Genomic DNA, 18774 nt, shown 5'->3' with positions numbered 1-18774 from the left:
AGGCTGATGGAAAGAGGCCCTCGGCGACGAGCGGCCCGCGCCGCACACGGTGTTATGTGTTTGTCAGAGGATGTCTGGCTTGTCATCACCCTGAGATCAGGGAGCTATTTCTGCCCTGCCTGTGAGGAGCGTGTCTGAGGAGGAGAGGAACCCAACATCCACAGCTGGTGAAGCCTACCCCAGACGAACAACCTCAACCACTGTGGAGATGCTGCTTCTGGGGGAGAGGGGGGGGGGGGGATAAGTGTTTTATGGTGTTTCTTCTATGTGCTCACAGGTTGAGGGTTTTTGTCAGTGATCTGATATGAGGAGGACGGCGTGTGAATGGAATTGGTGGGATCGTCCTCAGGGAGATAAATGTTCTTCTGGGCCACTACTGGGCTCAGCTGGTCAATAAGCCCAGGTAAGAGACGGCCCCATAAGTTATACACGCACACGACCTCTCTCTCTCTCTCTCTCTCTCTCTCTCTCTCTCTCTCTCTCTCTCTCTCTCTCTCTCTCTCTCTCTCTCTCTCTCTCTCTCTCTCTCTCGCACACTCCCCATAGAGAGAGGCATCACAATGCAAATGCAGAGTGACAGTCTGTCTACTCGAAAGGTTAGACTGGGTTTACCTACGAACAAGCCCTCTATCTTTCATCCCCAGGCCTCCCTCACCTCCCCACAGGGACATAAACCCATCCCCTACACCCCCATCCTTGCCTGGCCCAGCAGTGGGCATAGTGTGGGCATAGTGTGGGCATAGTGGGCATCTGGGACCTCACAGTGATACATAGGTATACAGCTCTGGATCCAGGCAGGAAGAAAGGATTATAGATCGTTACTTGTTTCCTTCTTTAGGCCGGATGTTTAATGTTGCACTGATTTGGTCGTGTTGCTAACAGACTTCCGATATCGTCCTGGATGTCTGGACCCTCTAGGTTTTAAGCCTGGGAAGGAGTTAGCAACCATGTGGCTATCCTCTAAGGGCAGCCAGGCAAAGTCATTTGCAGAAGTCGACAAATGCTGATGCAAAACCCCTTCCTTTTTGCATGTCAACCATTTGCAACCATCGGCACCCCTGATATCTTATAACTCCTTTCAGTAACGTCACTTTTGTCAATCCCTCTCCTCCCTCCAAGCCTCTCTTTTTTCAGAACGGAATGTCAGGCAGCGATTGAGATTGAGCTCAGATATGTGCTCGCCTGTAACCCCGGCTGATCGGATGCCTCGGCGAGGGTCTGGTCATGTCTGTCAGATGGACGTGCGCCCGCCACAGCACTCGGACCATGAGGTTGAAACTCAATCAGAGTCATTTCCCATCAATTAGCGAGTGATTAACGCCAGGTCAGAGTCGGCTGGGCGACCTTACAGACCATAATGAGTTTAACTGGATCAATGGACCAATGAGGCGCAGCAGCAAAAAGCTGCCCTGCTCAGACCAGACCAGACCTGCTTCAGCTGGAGAGATAATATTCAGACCAAGCTCTCGGAGACACCAGCCTGACTGGGGAAGGCCGCTCCCCTCCCCATCTCTTTGTCTTCCTCTCTTTTTTTCTCTTTTTCTTTGCCTTTTTCTTTAGCTCCTCTCTCTCAGTCTCTGTCTCTCTTTCTCTCACTCTCTTTTTCTCAGTCTCTTTCTCTCGCTTTCTCTCTCTGTCTGTCTCTGTTTCTCTCTGTCTGTCTTTCTTTCTGCGCCCAACTATTGATCTTTCCGTCTCCGTGTCTCTATCAGCCAATATGGGATAAAAGAGATGAAATGGGGCAGAAGTGATCTTAGCTGTCGTTCTGTTTTTTTATCTTTATTTACCGGAAGATGTCTTGTTTTTCACAATCTGTGGTGAACACACGCAAGCACACAAACTCTTCCTTTCTGTATAAGGTTCTCTATGGTACAGAGCTTCCAGAATAGTCCTCTCCCTTTCAGTCTACCAGTCCATCCAGCTCATTATTCCTTCTCTCCTCTTCCTGTCTTTCTGAGCCACCAGTCTGCTTCCTATGTACTCGTTTGTCTTAGTTGCTTTTTAGACTAATGGTGTTGTCTCTCTCTCTCTGTCTCTCTCTCTCTCTCTCTCTCTCTCTCTCACTCTCTCTCTCTCTCTCTCTCTCTCTCTCTCTCTCTCTCTCTCTCTCTCTCTCTCTCTCTCTCTCTCTCTCTCTCTCTCTCTCTCTCTGTCACACACACACTCTCCTCTCTCTGCTGTCTCTCTCCTTCATATATTCTGCTGACAGCATCCTCTTTTTCTTGCATCCCCAGTGTTCAAGTTGTTCACTCCTACCCTCTCCCTTTCTCAATCCCTCCATACCCCCCTCGCTCTCATATATCATCTACCCCTCCACTTGCCAGTAACTCACTTACAGTAAACTCAGAAGGAGAGAGTAGGTGAGGTAAGAGAACAGGAGAAGAGAACAAAAGACGTCATACACACTTGCTCTGTCGAAAGAGGGATGGTCAAAGATGGATAGGCGAATTGAGCAACAGAGAATGGATTAAAAACAAGTACGGATAAAATAATTTCAACCGTGCCCCTATTTAATGTGTTTCACCCCATCCTTATTGAGCAAATGACTAGGCGCGGAAATGGTGTGTGATTGGACAATCCAGTTTGAGTGGTAGTTGAAGAGTATGTTCCCTGTGTATCAGTGGAAGGAAGCAGAGAGAGAGAGAGATAGAGAGACATCCGAGGGACACATTAACACTATTGATCCCTCTAAACAGTGCCTCGTACAAGCTTCGCACACATTCTTTGGTCCACTCTGTCCCCTTAAGCTGCTAAATATTGCATGTTAGATTTGACTGAGGTTTAACAGCAAGGTCTTAATAAGGAGCTAAGTTGTGTCTTAGGTTCAGCCCTTCCTCTGGCTGCTGTTGCACTTCCAATCAGCTGTGGACTTCAGCTTACCAAACTCTAACCTCACTCTAACGTTATTCTTGTCCGTCGTAGCACGTCCAGGACTATGTAGAACCTTACGTTTCCTGGTTCTGCTGTGAACTTGACGTGTTAGAACCTTTCTCTCAGCCTCCCAGTCTGCTCCCAGAGTCACATGGCTGGCGTCCAGATGTTTCACCTGGCCCTTTGTGTGCGTGTCTGTCATCAATCATCCGTCCTGCTTGGCTCCGCTGGCCTCGTCCAGTCTTTGTCTGGAGTGTTCTGGTGGCAGTGTTGGCAGAGGGGCACGCTGCCACCCTCACATTGAGCTGTGCTGAGCTGTGCTGTGCTGGGGTGGCACAGCCAACAACTGGCCAGTTGATTTATTTATTTATTTCGAGACGAGATTTAACCTTTATTTCACCAGGTGAGCCGATTGAGAACATATTCTCATTTGGGGTGACCTGGCCAAAATAAAGCACAAATGTGCAAGACAGCATATACTTACACAAAAATACAAGGCACAAAATACAAAATGAGGTAGGGATTGAATAAAATAAAAACAGGACATAATCTATATACAGATAAGGCAAAAATTATGCCAAGATTACAGATGTGCGAGAAAGACACGCTAAAATTGTAAAATGCAGTACAGGGCATTATACTGTAAAGTAAAAGGAGCAGTGCAGATTAAAAATGCAAGTCTGCCATGGCATTACAGAAATAAGTAGGCACGGCTATGTGCAGGGACAAATGTGGGCATAATGGAGGAGAACTAACACGTACTATGAAAGGCCAGTGGCTCTGACAGACGTTGTTTTTAAGCATGAAGAGGAATAAGGCTCTCCAATTTCAGGGGTTTTGTCATTTGTTCCAGTCATTGGCAGCTGAGAACTGGAAGCATGGCGGCCACAGGAGGTGAGGGCTTTTGGGGTGGCCAGAGAGAGATGTACCTGCTTGAGTGCAGGATAAGTGTTGGTAAAGCGGAAGTGACCAGGGAGCATAGATACAGAGGTGCTTTGCCTAACAATCCAGTTCAATGAGACAGGACTGGATTGCTCAATCCCACGGCAGGTTTTGAGGAATGTGGGTCGATGTGGGTACATTTATGCTGTTGTATTTTATTCCTTCACTTTTTTGCAACTTTCTTTATTTCATGCTCTTGCACATATTTTAACGGGTTCTGATCGGATAGGGTTGATTTGAATGTCCAGTTTGGTGGTGTTGTCATCAAACTCTTTCTCCAGGACTAAAGAGAGAGCAGTGTGTTCAGTGGCAGCTCATGGCGTCAGCCCTCCAGACGGTCTGCGAGCAGCGCTCCAGGTGTCCGTCATGGTGCCGCTATCACCATCACTATCGCCCCGCCATCTCTGTTATCATGTCACAGACACACAGCCAGCCTCCTACTCAAGATGATGCCACATTTCCTTATTATCAGTGTTTTTCTGCATTTTCCTGTTCCTGACACCCCCCCCCCCCACCACCACCACCACCACCACCCCTCCCCCCACCCCCCGCCCCAGCACACATGAAAGACGTCAGGGATCATTTTCACATGCGCCATGTTACGTAACGTGTGTGAACGCCAGCGATTCTTATGATTACACACCAGTTATTAATGGAAGCCCCATAGATACCGTGTCCTAGTGACAGTCTCCATTGAATATGTGAGATCATGTGGGCTCGTTAATCCATATAGATCATTACCACTATCATAAAGACTCATTCACATTACCTGTACAAGCTATGAGCTTCAACACTCAGTGATTTGGGGACAGGTTAAGACAGCTATGGCTATAAACTATATGTGCTAATGAGTGTGTTGTACTGGCACTGTACGGCAGCATATAGGAAGAAGCTAAACTGAGCTATGCTAACTGCTCTGTCTGGCTGCTGCAACTGCTGGAACCTGGCCCTGCTAATCCCAGCCAGCTAGAGAGAGAAAGAGAGAGAGACAGAGAGACAGAGGTTGTATACTGCATGAAGAAGAGAAGGGAGGGATGGATGGAGGGGAGGGGGGGTGCACCGGGGGAATGAAGAGAGAGGAAGGAGGGGGCAAGACAATAAAGGAATGGTCAGATTCCTCAGAGAGAGAGAGAGACAGAGAGAGAGACAGAGAGAGAGAGAGAGAGAGAGAGAGAGAGAGAGAGAGAGAGAGAGAGAGAGAGAGAGGGAGGGAGGGAGGGAACAGGATGGGGAGCGGCAAAGGCAGAGAAAAAGGGTGATGTCACCTCCAGCAGCCAGCCAATCAGAGCCTGGCAAGGAGGGGTTGGAGGGAGGGAATGGGAGGGGGAGAAAGAGCGCGGCCGTGAAGAGGGTGTGTTTTTCTATCACTGCAGCATCAGCAGAGAGGAGAGGGCACAATCAATTTGATAGAGAGGAGGAAGAAAAGGGAGGAAGAACTGAAGATAAGAGGAAAGAAAGGTGGACGCGGGGAGTCGCCCAGAGGAAAAGAATAATCCCAGAGGCCATCTTTAAAAACCTGTGGAGAGGTGAGGAAGAAAGAATGAGGGATGACAGAGTTTGTCGTTAACAAGAAAGCTTGCTAATAAGGAGCATTAATTGTGTGTGTGCGTGTGTGCATGTGTGTGTGTGGGTTGGGGGGCAGAGATGTTGGGGATTGTGGAGGACTGTGGCAACACACCTTTGGTCACATCTGCAGCTTAACTCAAGCAGCACAAGATGGTAGCCTGTAAAAGTAGGCTCCATGGATGTATGCATTTACTGTTCATGTCATGCTTGTTTGTGTTTTCTGGCATGTGTGTGTAGTTTATGAGTGGTTTTGAAAATGAACTTAATTGTCCAAGCAGTGTAACTTAGTCCTGGTCCGTTGACATTATTTTTAAAATAGAAAATGGAGCAACTCACTCTTTTTGGTTAATTTGGTCTTCTGGCCTTTCTATGCTGTTTTACTGATATACATGTTGAGCTCTTTAGCTCTAATTAGACCAAATACATCCAAAAGTCAGGATGACTTGGTTTAGTTGTTAGTGTATTTGTGAAATTCTCTTTTTTCACGTCTGTGTTCACTCTGCTGAGAGCACAGTCTTGGCAAGGCATGCAACAGGGTCTTGCTTGGTATTAATATTGAATGTAATCTCTACTTTTTAAGGATTCTTGGCAAGACATAACATTTAATTGGTTTGTCTTTTCTCGTTTTTTTGTTTTGTGGTGGTCAATTTTTATAATTGTTTTCCTTGTTAGTTAGATTTTATTGATCTTTATTGATCTGGTTTTATTAAATTAATAGCTCTCTATAATGAGAAAACATGTTTTTAATGCTAATATGTTTTCTCTGGTTGATTTGTGAATAGCGCCAATTTCAACATTTCCTCGCACACGTACTGAATGGTTATTTTGACCTCTTTCCCTCTTTCTTGCTACATTAATACATTTACATTTTTTTCTTTCTCTTTCAACGTCCTTTCCTCCCCCACCGCGGAGCTCAGTGCTATAATGTTGTTAACTCTGGCTGTTGATTGCATTGTGTGGTATCAAGTGTTATGGGGGTTAGGTTGAGTCTACGGCAAAGAGAGAGAGAGCTGCTTCTGTTCTGTTCTCTCCTGGACTGTCTGGTTTAGCCTGGTCGAACCTGGCAATAACCTGGTCTAACCTGGCATAACCTGGTCGAACCTGGCAATAACCTGGTCTAACCTGGCATAACCTGGTCGAACTTGGCAATAACCTGGTCTGACTTCGCTTGGCTCGACTCAACTTGATCTGGTCTGGTCTAATCCAGCCTGGTACAGTTAGTTTCTGTTCTGCCTGGTCTGGTTTGGGCTAACCAGGTCTGGTCCAATCTGGTCTGGTCCAGTGTGGTCTTGTGTGTGGTCCAGTTGTGCTGCAGGCTCTGAGGGAGACAGGGACAGATCTGGGACAGGTCTCTGCAGACAACCTCCAGCTTCCTCTGGTCCGCAGGGACCCAAGGAGAGAGGTATCAAGAGACAGGGAGAGAGGGAGGGGAAGAGAGAGGTATCAACAGGAGACAGGAGGGAGAGAGGGGGAAGGAGACAGGGAGAGAGGGGGAGGGAGAGAAAGAAAAGACAGCCATAGAAGATGGAAAATATGGGTGGGGCGGCGATCCACACCGACCGCGTAGTCGCAGATGGAGGTGGGGGGCACACCTGGCCTGGTGCCAGCACAGTATCCACCACCTCCCACCACACATCTGGCTCCCTGTATGGAGCAAATCAATTACTTCGGGAACTGAAACATTGTCATAGATAGAATTGTCAGTGCAGTTGACAAACGCCCTGCATGTCCGCTGGTGTTGTTTGTGTGTGTGTGTGTGTGTGTGTGTCGACAGCCAGTGGTGGGAGAGAATACCCTCCTCTCCTCCTCTCTGTGGTCCAGTAGCCTGCAGCCTGTCCCAGCAGAGCCGGGCCACAGACACGCCTGACAATGACTGGTTACCATCTGTACGACATCCATAAACATACTGCACTTCACACACACCACGCACACACACACACTCAATAGATCAAGATCAATCTTCCTTCCTGTCACTGGAGTGTGTGCAAGCATTAGTGTGTAAAGGCATGCGTGCGCGTGCTCCTGCGTGTGAGCGAGCGGGGGGGGGGAGCAGGATCCTCATGAGACTGCTGCAACATTATCATGCTGTTTAATGCAACAGCAAAGTGGACTGCTGTTTGCTGCCGAGAACCGGAGCTTGCTTCGGGGAGACCGAGGACGTGTTACAGAAGCTGGTCCCAGAGTTGTTCTTGGGGAAATTGCAGGAGGAAAATGATTACCTTGGCTATGGCACAAAATGTAATCTCCCTGTGCCCCTCCCCCTCTCTCTCTCTCTCTCTCTCTCTCTCTCTCTCTCTCTCTCTCTCTCTCTCTCTCTCTCTCTCTCTCTCTCTCTCTCTCTCTCTCTCTCTCTCTCTCTCTCTCTCTCTCTCTGATGCTTCCAGTTTAATTGAGCTGCTCTAACAGAAGGATGGATGGCCCAGGTGATTTATAAGAGGGATGGGGGATAAAGAGAATTAGAAAGTGAGAGTGAGAAGGAGAGAGAAGAGAGAGGAGGAGAGAGAAGGGGGTTAGGAGAGAGCGAGTACTGTACAAGACAGAGAGTCATTTCTATGGCAAAGCCCCCAGATGTACAGTTCTATATGTGCTGCTCGATGGATTGTGTGTGACTGTAGACTCTATCTAGAGAGAGGGAGAGGAACAGAAGGGGGAGAGGGCAAGGTCACAGGGAGGATGGGCTGTGAAGATCGCAGCCGGGAAAAAAAGGAAAAAAGAGAATCAGGATAAGGAGAGGAGAGGAAGAAGAAGAGTATGAGTTTGTTACATGATATGTAATCACACATATTCCAATTAATAATTGTGTTCAACCAATCAAAGAGTCATACGCTTACAATTCATAGGCAATGTTTTTGCACAATGACTGTATTTTGTACGAGATTATTGTGGCTTGGCTTTGGCTCCTTTCCTTCCATCTAGTTGCGTTCTGTGTGAACAAGAAGTGTGTGTGTGTTTTGTCAAAGAAGCCCTACCTGCTCTCAATCTGACAGTTAGTACCAACTCCAGGGAACAACAGAGTTACACCAGACACTCTCTACCACCTGTTATGGCCTTAGGCCCTCAGTGCCAGTCAAAGCTAGTCTTCAAAAACACACACACACATATACTTCACTGTACTAACACACACATTCTTTTAGGATAATAAACACAGGTCTACAGATACCCTCAGTGTCTTGTTTTCAAGCCTTATCTCCAGATCAAAGCTTTCCACCTATGGGTCACTTGGGGAAAACTTCCTTTAAAGGTAGAGGAGCAAGTTTAGAATTGACATAAAGAGCAGGATCTTCAATAGAAATGTTCATGAAGGCTGTTTTTCAATGTTTTGAGCTTTTCCTGCACTCGCTTCATTCCTCCTTTAGCACAGGCGTCGCCCTTCCCCGGGTGAAAACTAACATTGGGAAGCATACAGGTCATCAACGTGTCTAAGCACTCTGCAGAATGTGTGTGTGTGTGTGTGTGTGAGAGGGAGAGAGAGAGAGAGAGAGAGAGAGAGAGAGAGAGAGAGAGAGAGAGAGTGTGTCTCTGTATGTGAGTGAATATAAATGTGTGTGTCCTTCTCGTGTTGCAGCAGCCATCATATGATTTAGATTCTGCAGATGGGGCCAGCGGAGGTGTAAAGTGGGCGGGGTGGGGGTGGGGGGCACGCTGACATGTGTCGGGGTGGGGTGGAGAATACGTTAGAGTGATTTAGGGACAGAAGGGGTCAGATGGATCGACAAGCCAGCCAGGAAGACATGATTAGAGGCACACAGAGGGAGAGGGATAAAAGGGGAGGAGGAGGAGGAGGAGGAGGAGGAGGAGGAGGAGGAAGAGGAGGAGGAGGAGGAGGAGGAGGAGGAAGAGGAGGAGGAAGAGGAGGAGGAAGAGGAGGAGGAGGAGGAGGAGGAGGAGGAGGAGGAGGAGGAGGAGGAGGAGGAGGGGGAGGAGGAGGAGGAGGAGGAAGAGGAGGAGGAGGAGGAGGAGGAAAATGGAGGAGGAGGAGGAGGATGAGGGGAAAGGGTGTGTCAAATGGGGCTCTGACTGACATGATGTACATGGAGAGGGACAGAAACATCAATATAAACGGATTTAAAGAACAAATGAAGAAGAACAGAATGGAGAGGACGAGGTGTGATAGGCCAGGTTGTAAAGGCAGTTGGGTGTTTTTTGGGATTGTGATCAAAGAGAAAGCAGGGGTTTCAATCAGGAGTATGATGGAGGGAGACAATATAGATGGTATGTATTGTATGTTTAGAGCCTTCTTTCTGCTTTGAAGTCACCAGACATCGCTAACAGAAAATGATCCCTCCCCTCAGATCTGGAGCACACTTCAAAACTCCTCTCATCATTTCTTCTCACTTTCTCTCTGTCCTGGTCTTTCTCAGCCTCCATCTCTTCATCTTTCCACCGCCTCCGTGTACCTGAAAAATTGGGTTTCAGTCGTCGCATTCTGTTCCTGCAGCAAACCAAAACAAACCTCCAGACTCCTAATCAGAATAATGGATGCTTGAATTTTTTTATAGGACTTCCCAGAAACCTCCCTTTTGAGACAACAACCAATCAAGAGAAGTCATTTATATAATTGACCCTGGTGATGGAGGAGCGGGGGTACAAATAATGATTCAATTAATTTGATATGCTTGAATTTTCTTATTAGAGTGAATTTCATTAGGGAGCCTTGGGAGGCTATGAGATTGTCTCAAAAAAGTGATGAAAGTGCAACCTCGTAAAACGTATGATTCTTAATCTATATCATTGCATTATCTGAGCATGGAGTCCATTCATTTGACTTGTTGGACCCTGCAGCTGCGGTCACACAAAGAACCAGTTGGAAATATGCAGAAAAAAAGCTTTTGGTGTGAAACGTAATAAAAGGGGAAATGACCATTCATTAGTATATTTTCGCTTTGTGAACAAAACGGTTTCAGTGGGACTCGATGAAAGGAGGCGTGGACCACTGGAGCCAGGGATAAGTCAGAAGACAGGCCTGTGTAGATGAGAGGATAACGACGGAGTGGAGTGAAACGGAGAGAGACTCTGTGTCCGCCTTTCAGAGACACTGACCACTTCCCCCCTCTCGCCCTGTCACCCCTGCCACAATTATATCTGTCTACGAGTTACAAAGAATTCCCCCTCTTCCCATCCTCCTCGGGTCAAGCCTTATGAAAGACGCTTTATTGACCAAATCAATGACCAAAAATATCTCTCAATCACTCCTCTGTGTGGTACAGTTCACAAAGACCTCACAAATTTGTGTGTGTGTGGCGTGTTTGTGTGTTGACTGTCAAGAAAGTGACTGTCTTCTGTAGGCAGTCTACGTGTGTGCGTCACTGTCAAGTGACGGTGAAAAGAAGTCATGACTGTTTTACAATTAGTGATGTTGACTAATTCTTGGCATTTACAGCTATCCCTACTGAAATTCTCCATCCAGGTTTACTGTGTACACATTAGCATGGGATGTCTGACAGTGACTTCGCCATGCAAACATCAAGTATGTCTTCACTGTCATGGTGATTCGTCTCTACGGGGTAAGAAATGTGTGAAGTGAGGTCAAATGTCAAGTGTGTCTTCCAGTTTTTTTTTTCTTGCAAAAAGAGAAAGAGAAACAGCGGAAAAAAAGGAGAGAATGTCTTTAAAAATCATGCAGCCCCTTCGCCTCACGTTATTCATAGAAATATAGAATGACATATCATATGATTGCTTTTCTGAATAGCGGACACCAATTATTTCGCACTCCACACCATCTAGTAGTCCTCTGTCTCTCTAGCTCTCCCAGCGAACCAGCCTCTGCGGTAGAAGTGACTGGAAAGTGAACGAGAGGACAATTTATCTTATTCTGTCGCTGCGCGTCAAATTGATATTGGCATTTCCATGGGTGCAGTTATGTTCCAGCTTCCTCCTTGTTCTGCCACGTCAGATTAGAGGCAGTAGAGGCAGATAAGAGGTAGTAGAAACGCCGCTGCTTCCTGAGTCTTTGCTAGAATACAAACCTAGCTGTCAACGTTTCATCTCTCTATCGTGTGACAGTGTTTTTTTTTCTCCCTCCCACCAGTCGTCATAAACGCTGTGTCAACCATGATATATTCATTAGTGTTGGATTACTGCGCGTGTGGGAGGGGATCTATTCTGTAGTGGATGTAATCCCCATACACTGGCCTAATTTAATCTCACCTACTGTGCCATTCCCATTTTTCACACACGCACGCACTCACACAAAGAATCTCAGCATCATCACTACCATCGCAGGGGGGTAGCGAGGCTTAGGGAAAGGCACAGTAGGAATTTCCCAAATCCAGATGCTGCAGTTTTTAGCAGCTTCTCACATTTAGCCTATACTGGCCTATAACTGTTCATACATACTACACTATTAGGTAATCAGTCTCACTTGGATGCATACAAGTTTTCTGCAAAATATTTGTCATGTCTGACTATTGTGGGTTGAGTGTAGGAGGTTCAAATGATATACTATACTAAACTATACTTTACCATACCATAGGACAGTGTACTTCTCTAGACACAACTACAGCCTACATGTGTGGATAATACCATCCTACAGTCTTCCTCTATGTTACATACTCCTCCTCTTTGGAAAAGCCACAATATATTTATCTGAGAAGGACTTTGAACCTGATGTACTGTAGCCGGGAAAATGCATGACATTTATATAATGCACTTCAGCATGCTGTGTTGTCTGCCTCTCTCTCTCTCTCTCTCTCTGTCTCTCTCTCTCTCTCTCTCTCTCTCTCTCTCTCTCTCTCTCTCTCTCTCTCTCTCTCTCTCTCTGTCTCTCTCTGTCTCTATGTCTCTCTGTCGCTCTCTGTCTCTGTCCTCATCATACTGTAAATACCAAAGGTAAGGAGGTCGCCCACCTTACGTAGACACACACTGCACAACCACCCACCTGAGCTTGGATCATCATTTTCATCTTCATCATTGTGTTTTGCGTTCAGCTCCTTCACTTGTATGTTAGTTGATTGTTGAACAGTATTTGTGGGTGGCCCCCTAGAATTCCAATGTGTGTGGGTATGTGTGTGTAGTTGGAGCAAGTGCAATAGGGTGTGTGTGTAAGGGGGTTGTTGTAGAAATAATGAGGCGATGTATCCACCTATAAAACTGTCTGTTTGCATCAGTCCTGATCTCTTGAGCAGGCAAACTCAGCAGAACGGAAAGAGGGAAGGAAAACTGGACCCTCCTGTGTGTGTGTATGTGTGTGTGTGTGTGCCATGTGTGCGTGTGTGTTTGTGTGTGTATGTGTGTGTGTGTGTGTGTGCGTGTTTGTGTGTGTGTGTGTGTGTGTGTGTGCATGCCTGGGCACGTGTGGAGATGTTTATTTGTGTATGTCTTTGTCTGTATAAGTGCACACTTGTAGTGAGGGTCAAAGAGTGGACGGGGAGGAGAAGGAGAGAGGAGAGAAGCTCCCAGAGGAGAGAGGACACATGGTGGGAGAGGAGAGGGGAGGACGGAGGGAGGGAGGGAGGGAGGGAGGGAGGGAGGGAGGGAGGGAGGGAGGGAGGGAGGGAGGGAGGGAGGGAGGGAGGGAGGGAGGGAGGGAGGGAGGGAGGGAGGGAGGGAGGGAGGGAGGGAGGGAGGGAGGGAGGGAGGGAGGGAGGGAGGGACACTGGAGTGCAGCTGGGGGAGGAGGGCATGGTAGGAGGAAGAAGGGTAAAAAAAAAAGAGGGAAATCTAGAGCTAGAATGTATGTAAGTGAGGGGGGGAGACTGGCCTGAATGAAAGGAGACTAGACAGACGGTCATGACATCACTAACACGCTTAATGAGGTAATTATACTGTTAGGCCCCCCCCCACTTCCCCACTCCCCTCAGGCTAATGGGTGGGGTTGGGTGCCATGGCTGAGAGGGGTGTGTGTGTGTGTGAGTGTGTGTGTGTGTGTGTGTGTGTGTGTGTGTGTGTGTGTGTGTGTGTGTGTGTGTGTGTTTGTGTGTGGGTGCGCGTGCGTGCGTGTGTCATTCAACTATAGAATGGGGGTCTATTATGACTAACCTTTTAGCGATGACTGCATTATTAGGAACTGAGGCTGCTCTTGGAAAAAGACAGAGAGATAGAGATGATAGAAGTGTCTGAGAGTGTGTGAGAGAGAGAACATGGGGGATCCCTGGAGCTACTGAAATGTCACAGCACACAGACAAACCCCGCATGCACACCTGCCATATAACACACATACACACACACACACACACACTGTTGTACATCCTCCAACAGTATACTGCTTACTTTGTAACTGTAATGATACAACAGGGACATCTTGTCTTCCAGCAGACAGATACTGTATCTTTAACAAGGCACTGCACTGCAGGCAATCAAGTGTTCTGATGTTGAATACTCATAGCTAAATTATCTGGTGTTACTCTATACCTGATATCAGTCTTTCCTCTCTCTCTCTCTCTCTCTCTCTCTCTCTCTCTCTCTCTCTCTCTCTCTCTCTCTCTCTCTCTCTCTGTTTATCTCCCACTCTCTCACTAAACAACTGTAACCAGACTAGGTCTTTCTGTTAATTCCATGGCTCGGGTTCGTCCCAGTGGCTTTGACCCGGGCTTGGGAAGTGCTCTTAGCACTGTGTTATTAGCTTGTCGCTAATGCTATTACCTATATAGGTTCCGTGGATCACTTGGCATGCGCCAGCTGTTGCCTAGCAGTGCAGTGCCGTAGGTTGCTGACCTGCTCTTTGTGTGGTCAATGCATGACTAGCAGGATCAGCATGGTTCGAGGCAATTATGACATGATGATCAGGTTATAAACCATCATGCCACGGGCTTATGACATCGTAAACACGCACGCACACTCTCTCACCCCTCGTCACCCATGGCTGTGTGTTTGAATGAGATGCTCTCTGTGACCGGGTGAATGCTTGCATGTGTGTGCACTGCTGGATGGCCTCCCATGCGTGTGTGTGCAGAGTGTGTGTGTCTGTGGTGTGTGTGTGGTGAGTGCCAGACCTTGTCAGCCCAGTTCTCTGTCTCAGGCTCATCAACTGGTCCACCAGCCTCGGGGAAAGGTCAGAGATTCCTCTAAACCCCCCCCCCCCCCCCCCCCCATCCAACTCAATCTCGCTCGCTCTTCTCTCGCTCTCTCTCCTTCTGTTCCCCTCTCGGCCTCCTTTCCTCCATCTGCTCCCTCTGCCTTCAGTCTCTTCCCTTGTTTCCCCGAGCCTCTCTCCTGCAGCTCCTCCTCAGCCTCTCCTGTCGTGAGAAAAGCCAAGCAGAAGAGAGGAGGAGGAGGAGGAGGAGGAGGAGGAGGAGGAGGAGGAGGAGGAGGGGGAGGGGGGGGGGAGGGGGGGAGGAGGAGGAGGAGGAGGAGGAGGAGGAGGAGGAGGGGGGGGGGAGGGGGAGGAGGGGGGGCAGTAGTGGAAAGCGGTGAATGGACTCCATACTCTGAAGAGTATGGAGGAAGAGAAAGAGGAAGAAGGGATCAGGAAGAGAGAAGGGGCGGGGATGTGAGGGGCAGACCGGACCAGACACACGGTGAAAACGATGGAGGCAGTCGATATTATAGAGAGCAATACACGGGGCGCTTAATCGCCGCATCCCACTTGGGATGGTTGCAGAAAGGACTCAATGCCCACTGTGTCTGACTGACATTCGAAGACAGAGAGACAGACGGGCTGACAGACAGACAGGGAGGCAGATAGGCGTAGAGGCTGGAAGATTGGTAGCGACGTATGAAGGAAGACAGACAGGCCGACAGAAAGACTACACACACACACACACACACACATGACAGAAACGTCTCCACTCTGTCTCAGCTTGGTCACCCTTCCATTAGGATCCGTATTGAAATGAAAGGCGGACTAGTTGTGCCAAATGTCACGTCCTTGATCTCGCCACAACAGCGAAAGGCGTTCTCTGTAGCTAAATGTCGCCTGCGAAGCGGGATGTGCCCGGACCAAGGCGGTCAGGCCGGGCTGCGAGCTGTAGATAACGTGGGCGCTTTGATGGAGGACCGCCCCCTCCCTGGGGGGGGATGACGGCGTGCCACGCCTCAAATGGACTGGAGCCACGCCACCCCTACAGCCAGCGATCACATGTGGTTCCCCGTTCGGAGCGGTGATAATGACAGCAGATGAGATCAGAGTAGTGAGTACTGAGCATGGTACTCAGGCATCTGCCCGCAGGTCCAGATTCTGCCACAGGCACTTTTTTAACTGGAGGAAGTGTTTTTTACTGACTAGAGCGTCTTGAAACGACGTAATGAGGTTTGATGGACACTGATACCTCACCTGACTGTGTGATTATTATAAAAATGTAATCAAATGGATTGTGGTGGAATATATATATGTATATATATATATATATATATATATATATATATATATATATATATATCTGAGGAAAATCCATATGCTGCACTTCACGATAGAAAGGTGATGGAGGGTGAAGGGAGAGGGGAGGGGCTATACCATAGGGGCGGACATGAGGAGCAAGAGGCTTTGCAGTAGGGGGTTGAAAAAGAGAGAGAGCGGGAGTGATAAAGAGAGAGTGAGAGGTAGGTGGGAAACAGCAGAGACGTTCAGACGGACACGGAACGAGAGAGAAGCCCTTCCTCTTCAGAGAGAACGGAGAGGATGAAAAAAAGAGAGAGATGGGAACTAAGAGGAGAGGTGAAGGTACACAATGCAGGTAGACAGAGAGGGAGAGAAGGAAAGAGAGAGAGAGACGGAGACAGAGAGAGAGAAAGAGAGAGAGAAAGAGAGAGAGAGAGATACAAGACAGGGTGGGGGATGGGAGAAAGATGGAAGGATGGATGGAAGGAGGGGGGAGGGGAGCAATATTGCTGCAAGCTGCTAGGCTGGAGTCAGGGGTTGTCATGGTGATTGTCGGGTGAGGACAGGAAGGGGAGGGTGTTATTGACACCTAGAGCGGGTACACAGTGCAGTAATCCACATGCACACACACATGCACACACATGCACACACACACACCACACAAAATAAACAAAATGACTCATACATTGTGATAGGGATCTTACACCCTCTGAGTAAACCAACACACACATACACACACATTATCTGTGTGTTGCTTATGAATGAGCTAACCAGCAGCTTTTGGGCTCTGTTAGTTTCACATGCAAAGTCTGGTGTCTTTCCGGATTTTTCTATCCTCAGCTCAACTCTATTTGAATGTCAGGCAAATCCTTTTAAACTGACATAAGCTGTCAGACAATTACTCCAACCATATGATCTAACGCCAGCCTAGTGCCCCATTTATGTGTGCGTGTGTCTGTGTGTCTGTGTGTGTGTGTGTCTGTGTGTGTGTGTGTGTGTGTCTGTGTGTGTGTGTGTGTGTCTGTGTGTGTGTGTGTCTCACACAATGTAAGTGGCAGAGAGGCAAACCCCACGCAGAGTGGTTTTAGTTTCACATGAGGGCAGAAGATAGACGTTAACCCCCTCCACAAACATCACGCCCTCCCCTGTGACACTAAACACCAACAGCCAGACTGGCAGCGCAGAGGTCCACTTCTCCTCACCTCTTTTCATCCTCCTCCCCCCCCCCCGCCCATCCCTCCTTCCCTGCCTGCCGTCTCTCTGATACAATCAGGAGCCGCGCTAGCGGAGGATAAGTGCTGTTTCTGCAACTTTGGGCCCAAACTTAATGGGGCCAGAGAGAAGGAGTGTCTGACCTGGTTAATCACTATTTGACGATGATGGGGGAAGGAGAATGAGTTTCCAGAAAAGTGGATGATGAAAAAAAGCTTCTATTCCTCGTGGGTCTCTGAGCTTACGAGCCTGTCTGGTCCTGGCACGTCTCCCATCCAGAAGGGATTGGATTTGTGGTCATTTGTGTCTTTTCCGTACTTGTTAAACTGGTCTGATTGTGAAATTGAGTTGTAGAGAGTGAAATAGGGTAATGTCTGATTTGTGCTTTTTTACGTCGTTATATCATTGTCAGGGTGAGCATGTCTGTGCATGCCCAACCCACAGGGTGAACACACACACACCCACACACACACACACATTTTCTCACAGTCGTTTAACCACCAGGGCTTCCAATGCAAATTCAGTAGGAAAGCTCATGTCTGACCTTGTCCTGCCAACCACTAATTATCATGAGTTGAGGATGGAGAGAGGGAGGGAGACCGGAAGGGAGGGAGAGAGGCAGGGATAGAGAGAGGGAGAGAGAGAGAGGGAGAAAGAGGGAAATTGACAGGGAATACTGGGTCTAACCTAGGGAGACTTTGCCAATGTTTGGACTTGCGCTCTGGCACCAAGCTGAAGGAGAAGATTGTGTTTGAAAAGGAAACTCCTTGAAATATTGGATGAATATAAGGAGGGTGGGAGTGAGACCAAAACACATCAATCCTGTCGATAAATATTCCTGGACAGCACAAAGGCACACTGGCTTGTACAGCAAGTGTGATTTTTTCATGCTGTGACACTGACAGCAGGATTCATCTCTCTTTCTCTCCTTCTCTCTATCTCTCTCTCCTTCTGTGTGAGTGATCGGCTCATTTCTCCCGCCCTGCAACCCGCCGGGTTGTGTGCGCGTGTGCGCGGTGTGCACGTGAGCGACCTGTGGTTATGACTTGGAGGTCATTGGTCACGCTCCGACGGGCACTGTTTGTCACACCGCCTCCCCCTCGCCTCCAGCCCCTCCCCCCAGGGCGTGGCGTGCCGGCGGTCCCTCCGGAGGCCCACAAGGCCTTGCGTGTCACACGAGCCAGTGGCAGCTGAGAGCTGGGGGGCGTCACAGGCCACTTATCACCTGACCCCTGGGGACCCATCCCTCACTGCCTGCCACTGCCTGTCTGACGGACGGCCTCTATGCACACATGCCCCTCACTCACAGCACCCATACATACACCTCTCTCTCGCCGGCACTTATACATATGCCCCTCACTCACAGCACCTACACACACCACACATTGTACGCAAACACATACCACACAAACACAGCAGCTGTGCATTAACAGTACCGGACACACACATTCCACCTATACACACACCTCTTACACACCTTTTGACCTACACCTACACACAGACACAAACATCTCCATCCTCCTTCACAGCTCTCCTCCCCCCTCCACTTCCCTGCACCATAATACTTCCTCTCTTACTCCCAGTTGAACACTACCTGAGTACCTGATACTGCATACGTTAACTAAACAGAACCTGCTGAGGGTTTAGCGCTCCTGTAATTGTGCTGACTGATTTGCTGCGCTGCTCTGGGCCTGTGTTCGGACCCAGTGTGCCTTTTTTGTTTGTTTGTTTGTTTGTTTGTTTGTTTTTGTGCATCCCTGATTCGGTTGTTGTCAACAGCAGAACTGTGTTTGTGTGGTCCTGCATCCCTGGTGTGTGTCTACTGTTACTCCCACAGTACAGGACTCCCTTGTCATCTTGATGGTGTGTGTGTATATGTGCGTGTGTGTGTGTGTTTATGTGAATGTGTTCTGTAGGATAGGGTACTG

The 18774-nt window shown here is 48.3% G+C and overlaps 1 protein-coding gene across 1 annotated transcript in view; it reads left to right on the top strand.

The window, feature by feature from the left end:
- The first annotated feature begins 5197 nt into the window (after window positions 1-5197).
- l1cama (L1 cell adhesion molecule, paralog a) overlaps window positions 5198-18774 on the top strand; it is a 43505-nt gene continuing 29928 nt past the window's right edge. Inside the window, 1 exon segment of the mRNA XM_084679133.1 lies at window positions 5198-5339. The gene's annotated coding sequence lies outside the window, so the exon portion shown is untranslated.

This window comes from Hypomesus nipponensis, chromosome 18 (assembly GCF_054491055.1).
Source record: "Hypomesus nipponensis isolate SF chromosome 18, ASM5449105v1, whole genome shotgun sequence".
NCBI classification, from domain to species: Eukaryota; Metazoa; Chordata; class Actinopteri; order Osmeriformes; family Osmeridae; genus Hypomesus; species Hypomesus nipponensis.
This window is presented reverse-complemented; position numbering and strand designations above follow the sequence as displayed.